The sequence below is a fragment of the Toxorhynchites rutilus genome, chromosome 2 (assembly GCF_029784135.1).
Source record: "Toxorhynchites rutilus septentrionalis strain SRP chromosome 2, ASM2978413v1, whole genome shotgun sequence".
Taxonomy (NCBI): domain Eukaryota; kingdom Metazoa; phylum Arthropoda; class Insecta; order Diptera; family Culicidae; genus Toxorhynchites; species Toxorhynchites rutilus.
In genome coordinates, this window is record NC_073745.1 from 111,100,083 (window position 1) to 111,119,378 (window position 19,296).

Below are 19,296 nucleotides of genomic sequence, written 5' to 3' on the forward strand. Positions count from 1 at the left end.
ATTAATATGTTTAGTGTCTATAAATATTGTTTTGATGTGTTGAAAATATTTTCCTTTACAATAGTTAAAAATGAAAACGAAAATGCTATTCAGAAAAATATTAATTTTTTCTGCAATTTAATAAGTGATTCGTTGAGAGCCATTGACAAAAATAACCTTCAGATGATTATTGAACATGTCAGATTCAAAAAGTTTAAAATTAAAATGCATAATACCTCTGAACATTTATGTTTGTATTCAGTAATTCGTTTGATCAATTTCACCCCGGTGATCAATTTGCCCCCGGATGACGGTATCCACAATTTTGGAATATAGCTATACACTGCATTTATTTAGATGCAACGTATATTTCATGGAAATATGCTTTCAAATCCCCGTAGGAAAGCCTTACTGTGGCATGTTGTGAGGTTCGATCCCACCTTAAGCAGGATATGGGAGCATAATCGATATCTGAGTGGGAATGAGAAATTCTGGTGCGGGTTGGCTGCACTGTTCAATCATAAATGTAATATATTAATATATTATATATCTAATATGTAAATCTACAGTCTGGTAGTGATATCCATATTATTCGTCATCAGTTTACCAGGCCAGGCCTACCAGTTTGAAATTGTTCGAATTTAAAATGAAAATTTGTACTACTGAAGTAGTAACAATAAAAGAAAACTGAAAAGTTATTTCAAAAATTTCGATGCATTATAAAATAGTATTCAAAGTGGTAAACAAGTGGATTGCATAATATAATTGCGTAGTTCTACGTCGATAATGCGGTTGTGTCCTAGATACAACCCCTCACAATTTTTTTAAAACAGTGTGAATAAGGCTTCAAAAATCGGGTATGGTCGAGTCTGAATTTGCAGTTTTCGGCTAGTTTGGCAAGGAGTTGCTATTTTGGATTATGATATTTCTTTATATTTAATATACTATTCATTGGGAATACGTACCGTTCTGAATCATATTTTGGACGCTTAAGGCATATGATGCAGAAAACAGATCTTAACATTATGCACAGATATTATTTGGTTGATATTTTTAATAAATTAGTTCAATATGCTTTTAAGCTTTCTACTTTGGTATCTATTTTTCAAATGAAGCGAATAAGAATCAAACTTCGAACACTAAATCAAATTTCGGACAGATTGAATTCAAATTTCGGACACTTTATTTTGTAATTTTTGGGACGAAAATTACATTACACTTGATTATATTTTATAGTCAACTGCGAAACACTTACCTAGCAATCACAGTAAGCTGTTAACGATGATGAGAACTGATGAAACACGGGAGAAATTTAAATATTGATGAACGGGTAAATTCTACGTGCTCACGCTAAGGAAACGTCAAACAGAAACGATAATGAGTATTGTTGTAAGATTTCTGCCGATTGTGTTATAATTCAAATGTAGTTCTCATGTGAAATGATAGTGAAACCAAGCGATTACTCTACATAAGCAATTGTGATATTATTTTGATAGTTATATCATCAGTGCATTAAGCTTTTCAAGATATTAGAACAAAGTGTCCGAAATATGATGTTGTCCGAAATATGATTCAGAACGGTACATAATATCTAATTTTTATAAGACCACAATCAATATCTTCCTTAGTAACGCATATAATAAAAGCTTCAGCAATTGTTTTGATACATTATTTTGCTCTCCAGTTACTATAAAGCCATGTTAAATTTAACACCTTTGAATTAACCAAAAGCATCAGAAAATCATCCACAGAAAAAGTCAAATTTGAGAAAAATACACTAGAATAACATTCTTTATAAAAAAAAACTGAGTCGGAATAGATTAGATCGAAACTAAGCATTTTTTGTATAACATTTATTTTTTTCCAAGAAGATATAATAAATTAACAAATCATGTGAAAAGGTTTAACCTTTTGAACTTAAATTTCATATACTACTAAAAAGGAAGTGGGAGAACACGAACACGTCAAGGCGAACTTCAATTGTATTTTTACAAACTCACGATTCCCAAAACTTAAATGCTATTTCCTGCAGCTCAATTTAAATTTTAAAATTTTATTTAACCAAGGTTTGAAATAACAGGGGGAACTTGATTGTACCTATACAGTTTCAATTTTTTTTTGTCTGCATATAATCAAATAGATTTTTTTATCGTTTTGTATGCATATATTATTTGATTCATCTTCTTACAGTTAAAAAAACACATTTCTCACGATAAAAAATCCTTCTACTCATATGGTCGAATTTCAACAATGACAGAGTTGTGAAGCTTTTTTTTTCATTTCGGGATCTGTTTGCCTTCAATTGACTGTACTTATAAAAGAATCCTACTTAATATACTATTATCCTAGTATCCTATTTAATACAGGATGCAGTTGAAAAAACATCTAAATTAGTAATACTTTGAAAGTTAAAAAACTTGAAATTAAGTGGTTTTCAAGGTGTTATTACTAATGTTATCCAAAAAATGCACAATAAACCTGATTGTTTCCATCAATTTTAAAATTTAATTTTCAAAACATAATTAAAGTTATCTAATTGCTCTACAGTTCGTTCTAAGACACCCAACTCCTAATCTTTTCTTTATTTTCATACAAAATCTTTTATAACAATTCTTGGTGGGCCTTCAACTAGAATTTTCAAAAATTGCGACGTTCACTCCACTGTACTTATAATAGCCATTTTACTTTGAACTTAACATTGAACTGCAGGTCGTACTCGATTATATACAGACTCGTTTATATACTGACTCGATTATATATGAATCGATTATATACTATTTTAGACTTGATTATAAACAGTTTAAAAAAAATATGTTTTTTTTATATTGAGTTGTGGAAAAAGTAATCCATTATTTTCTCGGTAGCTGACTTTAGTTATCAATATCTCGCGTGATATCGATCATATAATTTCAAGTTTAGGCTCGTTGTAAAGGTGACATTTAACACTATAAAACATTTGCTGTTTTTGTTTGTTCCATTCAGTCGTGAGTTACAAGGTGTTCACAATGGATGTCAACAAAAAGAAAATTTGGTACATTTTACACTTTTCATTTTATAAAGGCGAAAATGCAAGCCAGACCGCTGAAATTGTTAATGGTGTTTATGGTGCCGATACTGTAACATTAAAATACGTGCAATATTTTTTTAAATTTTTTTTTTATTTTCAATAATTTTATTTTGAATTAAAAAAAAAATCAGTGGTAAACACTAAATTCAGATCTTTTTTTTTTTTCTTTTTTTACTAAAGAGATTTTCAACCGATCTCTTCAGTCAACAAATGGACCGTTTGAAGCTAGCGATTGACCAGAAACGTCAACAAGAGGTGCTATGTTCCATCAGGACAACGCAGACCATACAACTCCGGGAGCTTGATTGGAATGTTTTAATGCATCCATCACCTGGTCCTGGCATCAAGCGATTACCACTTTTTTCTCGCATTGTAAAACTTTCTGAGTGATAAGAAATTTGGATCAAGAGAAGATTGTAAAAATCTATTGCTAGAGTTTTTCTCCAATAAGAACCAAGACTTCTATGACAGCATTATAAAGCTACCTTTAGAATGACAACAAATTTCACAATAAAACGGTGTATATTTGACCCAGATCGGACAATCCGAAGCATAATAAAATAGATTTTGAATTTCACCATAATCCATTATTACTTTTTCCCCAACCTAATACAGCTCGGACTCGATTATATACAGTGTCCGATTTCTTTTCACTGTATACAATCGAATCCTGTATATAATCGAGTCTAAAATAACATTTTTTTTTAAAATATATGCATATTATTTTAAATTTTTTTTCATTTTTAATGAAACTAAAAGAATTTAATTTTTGATTCATCCCCTTAAATTCAGAAAACACCTTTCTCACATGAAAAAAATATTTTTCTCTAGAATCTCTCAGGAGGTAATAGATGATCATATTTGATGAAAAAAATCTCTGGCTCTACACTAAAAAGTACGATACGTAACCAATTCTGTTGTTTTCATTTGAAAGATGAGAAAATTTAGTACAGGATATAGTAGCGGAACATCTAATTTAGTGTATTAAATAACATTTTGGAAGTGAAAAATTTAAAAGTTAGTAATTTTTAATGTGTAATTATTTATTTTGTTCCAAAAATTCATAATAAACTTGATTGTTTTTATCAATCAAATTAAAGCTCTTAAGCCAATCTTCAATTTGTTCTTTGACGCCCAAATTCCATCTTTCTTAATTTCGCTGCAATATCGATATAAACAATTCATAGTAAAAATTCAAGCAAAATCTTCAAAAATCGCGATTTTCACCCCACTGTACTCATGATATCCTCTTAAATTTCACCTTAACGCTGAAAGGTTACATTTTTTTCTTGAAACAAGGCATATTTGAACTATAAAAAAAAACTTTTTCCAAACTGTATATAATTGAGTCCAAAATTTTATATAATCGAGTCCGACCTGTATTCAAATATGACTTATTTCAAGAAAAAATGTAGCATTCCAACGGTTAGGTGAATTGGCTCATTGGCTATTCTAAGTACAGTGGATTAAAAATCATAACTTTTGAAGATTTTACTTGAATTTTCACTAGTAATTTTTTATACCAATTTTGCAGCGAAATTGGGAAAGATAGAAGTTGTGTGTCAAAAAACAAATTGAGAGCGGTTTGAGAGCTTTAATGTCGATGATATAAACAATCAAGTTTATTATAATTTTTTGGATAAAATTAATAATAACATCTTCAAAACCACTATCTTCAAAGTTTTTCGCTTCCAAAATGTTATTCAGATTCACGAATTTAAATGCTTTTACAACTACACTCGACAGAAAATTTAGAGGAACAGAGTGCGAAGTCGGAAATTTGAGGTGATTTTTGACATGCTGTAACTTCGTGAAAAATCAACGTATATCAAGGGGATGTGCATAATTTTTAAGCCAAAACTTTCATGTACTAGAATATTTCACGTACGTATTTTTATCTTGGTGTGTAGGTGTAGTGGACAACAATATCGGGAAGAAATTAAAAATAGATTTTCCTTCGTTTTTTTAAGAATATTCTGGACTAACACAATTTCTTGCTAACCAACTCAACAGCAAGTCCAATTAACCTTATCAACCAGCTTTTATTTGGTTCCAAAAGTGTTCCTCTAGGACCTTCCCACGCAGAGATGTCTTTCGATTTGCGGTGCGATGGTTGTTTATTGAATTATTCATCATCAAAGACGAAGAGGTAATTTTTCATTTCAAACTGCAATATCTCTGTGTGGGAGAGTCCTACAGAAACGTTCTTGGAACCAAACAAAAGCTGGTTGATAAGGTTAACTGTATTTGCTGTTGAGTTGGTTAGAAAAAAATTATGTTAGTCCAGAATATTCTTGAAAAACAGAGAAAAATCGATTTTTCATTTCTTCCCGATATTGTTACCCATTACACCTACACACACCAAGTTAAAAATGTGTACGTAAAATATTCTAATACCTGAAAGTTGTAGATGTGCATCCCATCGATATGCGTTGATTTGTCACGAAGTTACATCATGTCGAAAATCACTTGATGCACTAAAAGTTTATTACAGTTCGACGTTAGCAAATGCACTGTTATGTCTTTTACAAGAAGAAGTACACCATTGAACAATGGCATTTAACTGGGAGATCAACCCATAAATAGATGTCAACAAGTAAAAAACTTAGGTGTAGTCTTAGATTCGAAACTAACCTTCGTTGATCATTATAATACAATCATTCATAGAGCAAATAATATGTTGAACGAATAAATTATCCAGCCAGCTCTCTCTAGTTTTAAGTAGTATTAAGAATCTATCGGTCTACAATAGATTGACGACAATGAAAAAACAAAACAAATTATAGCGATTTACATCTTTTGCAAGCTTCTTCTATTTAGAAACATGTTAAAAAAATGCCATATATTCCAGAAACTATTAAAGATAGAAAGTTGTTTTCTTCGTTGATATTTTAGTAAGATCTCAAACTTTGTCGAATACACTATATCGCTATTATCAGTTCAAACAAAATTGGGATTGGTTGTTAATTTTTCAAAGAAAACATGAAAAAGTTGTTGTTAGAAAAAAAAATTCCTTGTAAAAGTGCCCATCTTTCGATGTATGGATGACTTGTTGGGAATTGTAAGGTCTATTGATATATATATTTTTTTAAATTTTAATCGAATTGAGAAAAATGAATTTCAATTTTTAAAATAAATTTTTTAGTGTCATTTTTGAAAAAAAAAACATGTTTGGTATTTTTCAATGAAATGTTGCTTGATTGTAAACTATTTTCTTGATTTACACCAACACTGTGAGCCTTAAAAATATTGTCATATTATCGCGAAAATGATGAAAATTTCTTTGTTCCTATGATGGTGAGAGAATGAAAAAGACACACAAAAATAACATTTCCATTCATCTTCTCCGACATGATTCCACAAATATCCACTGCACACTACCACATTAAACTAACATTCAGCGGGAATCCAAAAAAAAAATCTGTTTTTAATTGAAAAGAAACTTACTGAAAACAGCATTTTTTGCATGGATGTGGAAGGCAATTGAATGTAAACACAAATATGAACGTCACAAATCGAGAAGTAGCTATGGCCGCGCGTGCTATCACGCACACTACGCTCGCAAACTCTACCATCTGCTCCACCTAGGGGAAGTGGGGGCATAGTGGTCACCCTAAGGATTATGCCCATTTCCTGCACCCTCAAAATTCATGAAACTCATCGAACATACGGTGACCATCAATTATGCAGCTATAGTCAATAGTTATACTCTCAAACAAGCAGGTGACCACTTTACCCCCAGTGACCAATTTGCCCCCACTACCCCTATACTTCTTGCTCATGGGGTATGCAATAGCTTTCAACTTATTTTAATAAAATATGTGTTTCATTGCAGCACCTGGGATTTTTTTTTACAATTTTACTTACAAATATTATGTTGAAAAATTTGACTCGTATCTTGAATACTGAGAAATTAAAATTTTCTGAAGGAGAGGAGCGTGTTGAAGCTTTTTACAATGAGGTTATTCTAATCATACCATATTATATCGTTAATAAACGTTGATGAAGATTAAAAAATGTGGAAATTATTGGAAGTGGAAGACCGAATGTAGATATTTCAATGAAAAAAATGTATAATTGTTATGGGTGTTTTTTAAAAATAACTCGAAAATTTTTTGTTTGCCAAACGCCTTTCGTCAATTCACCTGAAGCCACAAATTTGGCGAGAATTTCCAAGGAATTCTAGAAGCGTCTCGAGGACATACCATGTAAGAGACGTGAACGATAAACTCACCCTGGCAAGGCTTCCCTGCTTGCGCAGATCATGATTTATGGTCGAAACGACACGTTACAGACGATCAAAATATTTATAACGGTGCTCGGCCACGACAAGCAATCCCTTGCTAACTATCGCAAGCGAGCCTCGGAAGATCATTAATTTCCAACTATTTTGACACTTTTCTGTCCCATTTCTTCGCTATTGTTCTGTTCTAGTTTATTGTGTGAGAAATGTCTTCATAGACTATAAAAATCGTCAACAGCTTGGGCAGGAGACAAAAAGGTGTGCAGCGAAAAAACGGCTCACAACCGGCAACTGGGTTCGGAAGGGAGACAGAAATGTAGCGAAAACCGAAAAGGCAATAAATTTTGCATGAGTTATGGTTTCACACGCCGCTGGGCTTTGTTTTCGGGACCCCCTTCCGTGGGATGTGGTTATGTTGATCCGAATTTCATCATCAGGTATACGGAAGGTCCGATCATGACGCTTAGGACTACTGATGCTTGCTGCTGTTGCTACAGAGCTATTATTTGCTGTAGACCGCACAGTTGTTGGTCCCTCTCGGGCTATTCCTTGCAAAACAAAAATCCTTTTTCGCGGAAGGACCTCCATTGACTTCTTCAGCCAGTGCCCCCAGGACGCGCTGCGGTGTTTATTATTACAATCCGATTAGCAGCTCCCAGTGGTAGCCGAATTGAATTGAATTGTTGTGACTTTGTTTTCCTAACAAGCTCAGTGAACGCCCCAAACATGGCTTTTGTAGGAATTCATTGAATTCAATGATCATAGCTTCTACTTCACGGAAAGGGTTCGAATCATCATCTCAAGGGAGCGTTTTCGCTCGGCTGCATTTGTGTTCGATTTCGTGTTTCCCCACAATGAATCGTTTTGTAAAAGAACATCAAATCGATCGCAATATGCCCATAGAATGATTCGCAACACCCATCGCGCCATTGTTACGAGCTGATCGATGTACTGAGCGGCTGTTCGTCAGAAGCTCCTTCGCCCCTATTTCAAGTCCAAAATGGAACAATGTCGAAGCCGAGGGCGGAAAGTACATCAACAATGCACTGCCGGTCCGATATCTCCGATTCCGGACAGAGCGTCTCAAAACCCTTACACACGTCGCACTCGTCTGCTAGGTGGCGTTGTTGGGAAACCGAGAGGATGCTCTACTTCCAGCCATTGCTATTGAATGCGACGGCGGATCTAGACAATTTGCATATCGACGATGTGCTTCAAGTGCATGGAGTAATAACAGTAATGCACTCGCGTTACGAGGGAGTACAATTGCTACCGATTCAATTGCTACACATGGTTCTTGGTACGCTTGGAAGAACCATACGATGCGATCGCGCGGCGGTCGCATTGTGGAGGTTCATTTCCACCCATGTTGGGAAATCAGCTGAGCGGATATTCATCGCCGTAACATTGTTTTCGCCACAGCGAAACAAGTCATCAATTTGCTGGGCGCACTTAGGAAATCGAGAATTGCTGATACTGTTCGGGGGAGATGCTTGTTTGCAGAACCACGGAGACGATAATGACAAGCCAACAAGCCATTTCTGAGACTCATCATGCTTGTGTTGAATTTGTTGTTTAATTAACGGAAATGGTCAGATAAATGTATGGTTCGATCGTTTGGAAAAGGCAACTTTAGGATTAAACTGGAAGAGCATTTCGATTACATTTTTAAAAAAATTGTTGTGGGACAGAGAAATAAAATAAAATGATGCTATCATTAAGCCGCATCTCAAGACAATAAATCAATTTCTGGGAACCATTTTTTGTGGTCTGATATGCGGGAATCGGTTTAACTATTATGATTGTACGACAAATTTCAAAGATAAGACAAATAAATTAATAAATAAAAAATATTGTCTCGATGAAAAATAAGTGTTTTATTTAAATGATCTCAATAAATTAAGCAAAATTCGTTTTCGAAGTTCAACGTTTCTAGGAAGACATTTCATCGAGTCTTGATCGAAAGTTAAAAAATTAATGGGGATGAAATAGTGAAAGCCATAAATCTCTGCACCTTCCCACATAATAACACCAGTTGAGTTTCGCCAAGACTCACCTGAATTGGCAATGGAATACCGTTAATACCGTTAATACCGTAATACCGTTATGCTAACAAGTACGGCTATTTTGAATGTTAAGTTAAGTTTTGACAACTGCTTTTCTTACACGTGTTTTGGTCCATCTTCGATTTTCCCAAGTGAGAGACATGAGTACCAACATTGTGCCACAAAAAAAAATCTAGAATCGAATATACGTAACCCGTGTAAATTCGAAAGTCGCGATACTTTTTCAACAGACTTCGTACATAGATACCTTCATTTATAAAAATGTTGAACGCAACGCAAAGAGATGGCTTTAGTTGGAGGCAGTTGTTAAGCGAAATATTGAGCGATTTCAAAAGCTTAACCTATCATTTTCGTTCCAAGTTAAGTATGACCATAATTAATCCGCCAATCGTATATTGACTCATTTAAACGATACTATGACTAAACCAATTATGCTGTTCCTAAATTTTGTTCTACCGTTCATCAATAACGTCAATTGCATTTTTCAATCAGAAAGTTCTCAATTTTGGGAACTGCAGGAATGTTATTGTCGATTACGTTGGGTAATTTATGTTTGGAGAGCTACGTGCAAGGATTCGCTGATGCTGATCTTGATGTGAAATATTTTGAAGACTTTCCTAAGAAACCTGAGCATGTTTACGTGGATATCGATACAGAAGAAGCTAAAAAAGGATTGGATGCAGCTAGGAAGCTGACCTTTGAATCGATTTATCATGACTTCTGTGTTGAACTCATAAAAAAGATTTCAAAGCGATTTGATTTCAGTGATCCAGTTAGCAAAACTGCGGCCTTGATAAACCCTCAAAATTTCGTGAAGCTACCAAACCATAATGATTTGATGTGCCAATTTTCCCAAATCGTTGAAGCAAGTGATAGACAAGGCTTGGATAACGAATTCAGGCTACTCAAAACGAATCTTATGGGGCAAAAATTGAGTGACTCAGATATAACTTGGTCCCGGATGTTGGATGTCGAAAGGCATGATGAGAAATTTTTGTATTCACTGCTAAGGTCGTTTGTAAGACGCTTTTTGATAAAAGTCATAAGTGTGTTTTGAGCGACTTTGCTCGCTTTACTATGTCAACAAAACAAAGTCCGGAAATCAGTTGGCCCCCAGGTTTTAGAATCTATTGAGGAAGCGAAGAACTGTGGGACAGAACACGAACGTTACTTCACGGTTATAACGAAATGAGGTGTATATAACCTTAAATACAAATTATTTCGTTTTCTCCGTAAAGTGACGTTCGTGATCAGGCCCTATGTATCGGCACAAGGAGCTTCATCGATGAAATTGACGAAAAACTTGAAGGCAAAGTTAAACAGAACCATGCATAAACATCAGAGAATTATGAGAAAACCTTTTTTATGATTTATTTTGTTGTAACAGTTTCAGAAAATTTTACATAATTAAATGTGGCAACTCTGCGTATGCTTATATGAATTATAGTTTCCAAAGTATTTATCATAATCGTTTTAAAAAATTCTACAAGTCAATAAATATTTTTGGTACTTTTAGCTTTTGTGAGTGATATTCAAAGACTGAAAAAAGTTCAACCTCGATGGTTCTGATGGATTCAACGGACCCCGCCAGTATCTACGGAATAAGGAGCAATACTTGTCCACTCGAAACTTTGATGGCAGATCATGCTTGGTATGATCAAGGTGTGTGCGTCTGAAAAGATCGAGATAGTTTTCACATGTTTAAAAATAAATAGCAAGAACTAATCCGGGTTCTGGAGGGCTCATTCTACTTTTTGCGCAAACATCTCCAAAAACTTCAGGATAATGCCGCCCTTATGATATTAAATATTAAATGGAAAAGGAAAGATGGATTAAAGACTAAAAAATAGATTTGTTGGACTGACCAGATCGCTCTTCGGATCGCTTCCAGTGAAAAACCTTTATTTCCTATTTCGAAATATTTAAGCCGTGGGAAAGCAATATGCTACTTTAGATAAGCCCGAACTGGACTTTCGAAGGTAAGGGTAAATATCGAGAAATCTGTACCTCAAAATTTGGTAAACTGTTTACCCAACAAATTTTTCCAGTAATTAACCGAATGAAATTTAAATATTGGTGATTTTGATACATTTGCTCGTTTAAAAAGAATGATATTTGAGATGAACTCATGAACAAAGTATATTCAAATCTCAAAAGACACTGTACGATCCTGTGGATATGTATTGGTGTTGAATGAATGCTACTTGAAGTATGTACTAAGCAATGTATAAAAGCATTGGCTCAACATATTTATGGTATATCTTATTATGGAAGATATTGAAGGTGATCTTATAGAAATCGAACATAGCTTACGTCTACCTAAAATTCGCAATAATTTCAAGAGTTCATTTTTATGAAAATTTACCTAATAAAAAGATTATCATCATAACAAAAATAAATGTCCGCATCAGCCAAAAATGTGAGTGCAATCTTTGATTCCTTAAAAAAATTCTAGATGACATTTCAAATCAGCCATTTCATGCCAAACCGATGAAGTGGTTCTCAGATTTTTGTGGAAAGTGGTAGTTTCGTTCGAAAAAGTAGATTTTTCGAACCACTCTAAAATGGAAATGGGCACCCTAGTGAAACAAATAAAAAAAAATACGGGTTTAATATTTTGCGATAACGAACAAAACTACCACTTTTCGCGAAAATCTGAGAACCATGGAAGATTCCTTCAATTTTTTTGTTTGGTTTCAAGAAGTCCTTTTTCTTGTTTTGTGATGGTATAACCTTAACTTTGTTTTTCTACGTACTATTGATTGCGCCATTTTAGTGAGTACTTAGTTGAGATTTCTATACACGCCTCCATTATATTCTGAGTGGTGAGTTCAAAAGTACTCATGAATGTTCTTCGAAATCGAACCTAAAGCTCTCGGCACGATATGTGTGATGGTAGTCACATAGCTACGAGTAACGCTAAAAAAACTTAATAGTTTTGAAATAATAATTTGAACCATGTTGCACCATGTTGAATTTTTTTCATCATTACGATACTACTGAAATATTTAAATATCCCTGATTCCGCATAGTAGACGACACAAATATGATTTGTGTGAATCATGATTTTAGAACCTTTAAGAACAATAATTCTTGGTAAATCACACAGTCTTAGAACTTCGCTCGAACTTCGAACAAATGGGCTGTTGTATTTGAATATGAATATAAACATTAATAATGATTGTTTCAACTGTTCACAAAAAAATAAGAAAAAAAACTCTTCTACTGATTGCACAAGTGTATCTATATCACATCGATATAATGAATTATAAACCAATTTTTCGAAAACCATATTGTTGTTGTCGGATAAAGATTATTAAAAGGTCATATTTTAATGAAATAAATGTGTTGAACAGAACATAATACAAAACGGCCGCTTCGAACAAGTTTATTACCTTAAGCTTTATAATTTGAAATGATCTTAAAAAATTAAATAATTATTTGTACAGAGTTTAAAAACCATAACTTGAAAAAAAAATTGCCCCATTTCCAGTAATTGAGCTGAGACTCGTGAAATAAATTGATTACGTCTAAAATGCACCCTGAAGATTTTTTAATAATTCATCCAGTTTTTTTTATGTTCATTTAAGATAGACTGTTGTCTACCGCGACGAATTGAACATAAAAATATATTTACCACGAAATAATAAAAAAATTACTTTTTATTCGCATCTAATAAATTGCAACCCGATTTTCAAGAGAAATGCTGCAAAAATCATGATGCTCCCAAAATGATGCATTATTATATTTTTTCTTGAAAGCTAACATTTTTTTACACAACATATTTGAAAATCAGAGATGTGTTGTTCTCTTTATTTTTGAGTTAATATTTTTCAAAGTTAACATGTTTTCAGTCTTCGTTCAATATTCCTGTGCGACTAGGCTAGATCTATTTGACTAGAATACATTTTTTTCGAAGAAGCGTGATATTTTTTCAAAAAAGACTTGCTCATTTACGTCAATTTAATACGTCGATTATCTAAATCGATCCAGTAGTTCAGAAGTTATGAATTTTTGAAAATTGTCTATTCTGGAAAAAAGAGAACATTATTCTTCAGACCATCGGTTAACATTGAAAAATCATAACACGAAAAGGAACAAGAATACATCTCCGATTCTTGGATATGTTATTTAAAAAATCATCAAGAAAAAATATAAAAATAGCGCCCTTGATCCCGAGATTATCTAAACTATAAAAAACAAATGCAATCAATAATTACGAAACGAAAATCCATTTTTTTTATGAAACACTAGCTAGTTGGATTTATTTTGATATGTCTAAATTAGAATCGGTTCAAAAGTTATAAATTTCTCAAAAAAGTTTTTTTTAAAAAAAGGGGAAAAAGTTGCTTTTTCGAACCATCATAAAATGGTAATGGGCATCCTAATAAAAAAAAATCGAGAGGTTGTATCCGAGACACGACCGCTTAGGACGTAAGACTAGCCAACCTTTTTTTGACGTATAACTACGTCATTCAGGAAGAGTGCCAAATCAGAAAACAGGTCACGTTTTTGTGAAATAAAGTTAACGTTAATAACTATTTTCACTATAAACGAATTCTCATGATTTGCACACCAATCGAATCGGAAACGCTCTAAGATTTGTTTGATATGCTATTACAATTCGCTAATCTCTAAACGGTTTAAATTCATGAAAACTGGAAGAATTTCCTTTTTCCCATTTCCCAAATTTCATAAATAACTTATTAGTAAAAAGTTCCAGAACTATGAAAAGATTTAATGACTTGCGTGGTTTTGTAGAATCATTTCGAGAAGCAACGATTCTTTCTTGCCTTTACGAGAACAATACACTAATTGTTCATATGTCGCAATTTGTTTCTTTATATCAATGCACGCTTTGCACTGAGTATTTAACGAGAGGCATCTTTCGTGCCTATTCGCTAGCGTTCACAGCTTGAGGAGAAACACAAAACACAAAACGAGCAGAAAAAGCGACCTTTGTTGTTTCGGGCACAGAAAGATTCGGGGAATTTTTCTCAGAGGATGCAATACTTATACGTTAGCGACAGCTTACTTACTATGCAAGGGTGAAGTTTACTTCACAAACATTTTCTTTTCGCTATCCCCCTACGTTATTTCTATGCTAGTGGCTGCATAAGTTGCCCGTTATTGATAGCTCTGTTTGAAAAAGCACACCAATGCAATAATTGGAGCTACAACATTGTCGAACTATATTTACCTCTATCTATAAAGATAAGAAAGTTAGATTTTTTATTTCATCGATAATTTTGGTCACCCTATTTTTGATAACATAAAAATGAGCACTTTATCGTATGCAACAATTTTGTCGAAGACAGTTTTTGTCTAGAAAATAACTGTCGAGCTCTAAATGCTAATTTCCACTCAAATGCATCTACTGGACCAATGTGCAATGGACAGAACAAATGTATGGGAATGCTTCCAATTTCTCCAATTTATACCATATACAGACTATGGGAGTGTAGTGTATAGCATGTAAAGCCAATCTTAGAAAAATTCCGATTTGATTGGTATGCAAATCGTTAAAATCCGTTCGGAGCAAAAATAGTTATTAACGTTAACTTTATTTCATAAAACGTAACGTGTTTTCTGATTTTTCACCCTTAATGTAAGAAGTCGTCCTACACCAATAAAAAATATGGATCTAATATTTTGCAAATAAGGAACGAAACTACTAGAGGAACTGGTACAAATTCGGTACCTCGTGGGTAATTTGGTACCCACCCGGATCTCCGGCGGTAATGAGCGCACTCTGGTGGTGAATAAAAAAGAGTGTTCTAGTAATGTAGTAACAAACGTCAGATGCCAAAAACCCAAAATCTCTGTGTTTTTTTTTTAAAAAAATCAAGCTTTGTTGTTTTTGAAATCTCGAAAATTTTTCATGTGCGTCTTTTGGAATATCATTAAAAATCGAATAGTGAGCCGATTTTAAATGTTAAAGCTGATTTTGATCAAGAAATTGATGTTCTTCAAACGAATTCGAATAAGTGTACCGAGATTTTAATCACAAATTTGGCACCCCAATGTAAACATAGTGTTGATGATACACTATGCATGCCCATGCAGCAAAATTGAATCAACAAATTAACTACGCTTGCGACTTTTGTAAAGACTTTTGATTCGTTTTACTTTTTCAGTTAGAAATAAATCAATATTAAATTTGTTCACTCTTTCTTGAAAAAATTGTTTTTTTTTGGTCTTCTTTGTTTTGTGAAATTGCATGCTTTTTCGACAAAGTTGAGTTAATTTACGTAAGATAGTGTACTTCACTTCTATTTTGTATGAAAATGTCAAAAAATACATTTTTCAGTGATTTCAGGACGATTCTTTTAATTTGAAAAAATAAAAAAATGGAGTACCAAATTTATACCCAGGCATCTCGGGTACTCGAATTTGAGTTGTCAAGATTTTTGAAATCGGTTTGCGGGGAAATGTTCGCAATAGATCCCTTCATAAGCTGACGTAATATGAAGAAAATTCCGAGTATTGGCCAAGAGCTAAGTCCAGAAAAACAAAATGGGGTACCGAATTTGTACCAGTTCCTCTACTTTTCTTCGAAAATCTGAGAATTACTATATCGGTTTGGCATGGAATGAATGTACTTTTAGAAATGTGTTAAAATTCATTATTTTTTTTTAATGAATGTTAATTGAGGACTTTTTTCATTAGTACAAATTTGCATGGCTTGGCTTGTTAGAATTGCTCTCAGTTTTAAATTCAGACTTTCTTAAAAATAAAACAGAGCTTGGTTCCATCCTTCTGAACTGGAGACCTTCTGCGTGTAAAGCAGACGTGATAACCACTATGGAACCAGTCTTGCAATGTCTACTTACGAATGCGCACATCTCAATGATCTTTTCGCGATTGTCAGTAAAAAAACGACTGTATTTGATCAAAATTTGTACGAGAGACAGCTAAATCTAACTCAAAAATAATATTTCGATTAACATAATCGGCGTTAGAAAATTAAATACCAGGAAGCTGATTTAAATTGGCTCTGATGTTTGTTCTAACGTTCATTACAATTCGAATGAATGTTTATTATAATGACATGCAGATCATTTTCGCTTTTCGTATTGTAAATATATAATAATTGCTCGACTGCATCGTATCATTCAAACATCATCTATGTAATTCACATCCACAGTTTCTACCACATTTACCTATAAAATATCGAATATATTCAATATGTTCAGTGAATTCATTGTTTGAATAGTCACAGTCATTATTTTTGTTGCATCAACGCAATTATAAATGCAATGAAAAATTAAACAAAACATACATTCATTGTCTTACAAATGTTGAAATAGAGTTGCACTAATGATTGCCTTTCCGCAACCTTTTATGTTTGAGGTTTGTTTCCTATTATGAATCCCTTCTTATTTTACTTCCTCTTGAAAATCATTACCTTTCCGTATATTTTCACTAACCCAATTATTTATCCTGGGCTGCTCAATTACCGGTCCAGGCAATTGGATGGCCTGTTTCTGTGTCCCTCTCTTGTTTCCAGAGGTCGAGCGAGTTGAAATAGGGTTAAACATACGAACCGCCGTATGCATCTCTATGATGAATATCTCCGATCTTCAGACTGATAATTGACTTGGTTATTTTTTTGGCTTCGTCTTTGCCCTCGGTACTTGAAATTCAGAGCATTTCCATCCCTACACATATAAGCAAGCCTCATTCGCATTCCTAGGAGAGCGAGAGGTAAAGCACACAAATAGTCCTTCGATTGGGATCGCCTTGCTCCTTGACTCTTGCACCCTTTTTAAAAACGATGATTCTTACATCCGCATCGGGTTGCGCTCATGCTGAAGCTGCCTGAAAAGGGTGCACTGAGAAATGATAAAAAAGAGAACAAAACATAATCTTTCACACTACTGGAATAGCCAAAGCCAATGCGCCTTAAACACCGTCCTTAATGGGTTTAGTTAGGTTCCGACTTTCTTGAAATTAATTGCCAAAAAAGCCGTGTCTAGTCGTAATCTCTCCTTTTGGCAGGACCGTTGCCTTTTTTTTTTTTTTTTCATATTCTCACTCTTTGTCTAATTTAATCTGAACCGTGCTAGGAAGCTAGGAGCGACTGATTCCCGTTCCTGCTGCACTCGGATGTTGATGCAGATTTATAAATTGACGTCTCTATTAGCGTGGAAATGAAAGATGCGCTTAGTTCTGGTTCCGGGTCAGCCGTTTGTGTAGGGTCATAGCAGCGAGGGGATGCAATGGTTTGTAACTGGAAGGATGATTTCTGCATCCGTCAAAGGAGGAAGTGGTAATTATTGGTGCAGTTTTTTGTGCGTCTTTGTAACTGGAACGGGAGTCCAGACAGGGAAGCGGTTTGAGCCGTAATCGATCCTATTAGAGCAGAACTCGGGACTGGAACGGGTTTTTAGTGTAACCTCGACGATTTGCTTCATAGCTGATTATTTTTCGTTATGGGCGAATTGTTCGTCACTAAGCCAAGTATTTTGAGTACAATATATTTTTGTATCAATCGTAGTCTTATCAGTAATAGTAATTCATTGAAGTATCTTTTATCACAAAACGCATTATTCAGATTATTAAAAGTAAAAATAGGTCAGAAAAATGTCCTTCAAATCGAACGATAACATGAGTTCACTACTTGGAATTCGTTTCTGGAATGGTTCATGGACGCTTGAGCATGGATCAAAATCGACAAAATGAAAAAAAAAAGATTACAAATTTTGAAAAATGAGCTCATCCGGTTGTTTACTTGTTCACTCACTCCATGGTTACGTTATGTACATTCCTCGCAAAAATTCAACTCACCCCAGTCTCGAATTCCCACAATTGGCGGCTGAACAGACCACAAGCCCTACCCACGATCGCCGGAATCGATCTTAGGCCCCAACACCGGTAGCCGTGATATTGTTTGGTCGCGCGGAGAAAAATAACTTAAATATTTTCATCCGGATCCCTGGCCCCAGGGGAATTAGTGTCAGACCGTGGCCGTTTGAATGATGGCACGGAATATATTATCGTGGTTTAATGGCTCGCGCTCCCTTATAACCGGTGCTCGGTACCCATCTTTCGGCTTTTGGGATTCTTACTCCCCAGAACCCGGAATCGTGGCAAAGAGTGTGAGATGGTGAGGTGAGAGGTAAGAAAGCGAAAAAAAAGCGAAACCACATCGCATCACGGTTTATAGTGTAATAATAAATGCTTTTAATATAATTTATGGTGTATTTAAGGAATAATATCGAATGCAACGTATCGCGCGTTAAATCTGCATGATGCGGTCCATTATTTCACAATTTCGTGTTCCAGCGTTGTTTTGCGCACCTCTTCGCGTTCACCCTTTCGCAACTCGGAAGGTTGCTGATTGTGCGCCAGGATGGATAGGCCCTGACGAATGCACGCGTAGATCCCTCTTTCAATTATCTACTTATGATGTGTAACGCTCGATATGATATCGATTGTACTCGAAACGTTTGAGGCTACTGCTGAGTGATCGTGAGAAATTCGAACTTCAAACTTATTTATCCTGCGACATGTTACAAGATCCCTCTGCGTACGAGTGGTTCAACAGCCAATGCATGCAAGGCTTCTGGGTATGAACCGGTCCTGTTCAGTAATTTTAACCGAAAAGAAATTTCAATTTGTTCGACCCGCAGAGATGACCAATTACGATGATTGCCCGGACGTGAAGTGCGTATGTGAGCTAAATATTCAGTGCAATATTCCTCTCTCGGCACACGGCGTAATCGCCATTGAACATGATGATGAAATACACACTAATCATGCATCGGGAGCAATCGGTCACATCAAGGGCAGTAATCTGGAAAGATCGGCAAATTTATTGTTTTTTAAGTATACCCACAACCAGTCATCATCGCACCACATAACAATCAGGAATTTTCATCGCCCTGGCGAAAGATTGACGAGACGCGGTACATATTTCGTTCCACATTCAAATGGCG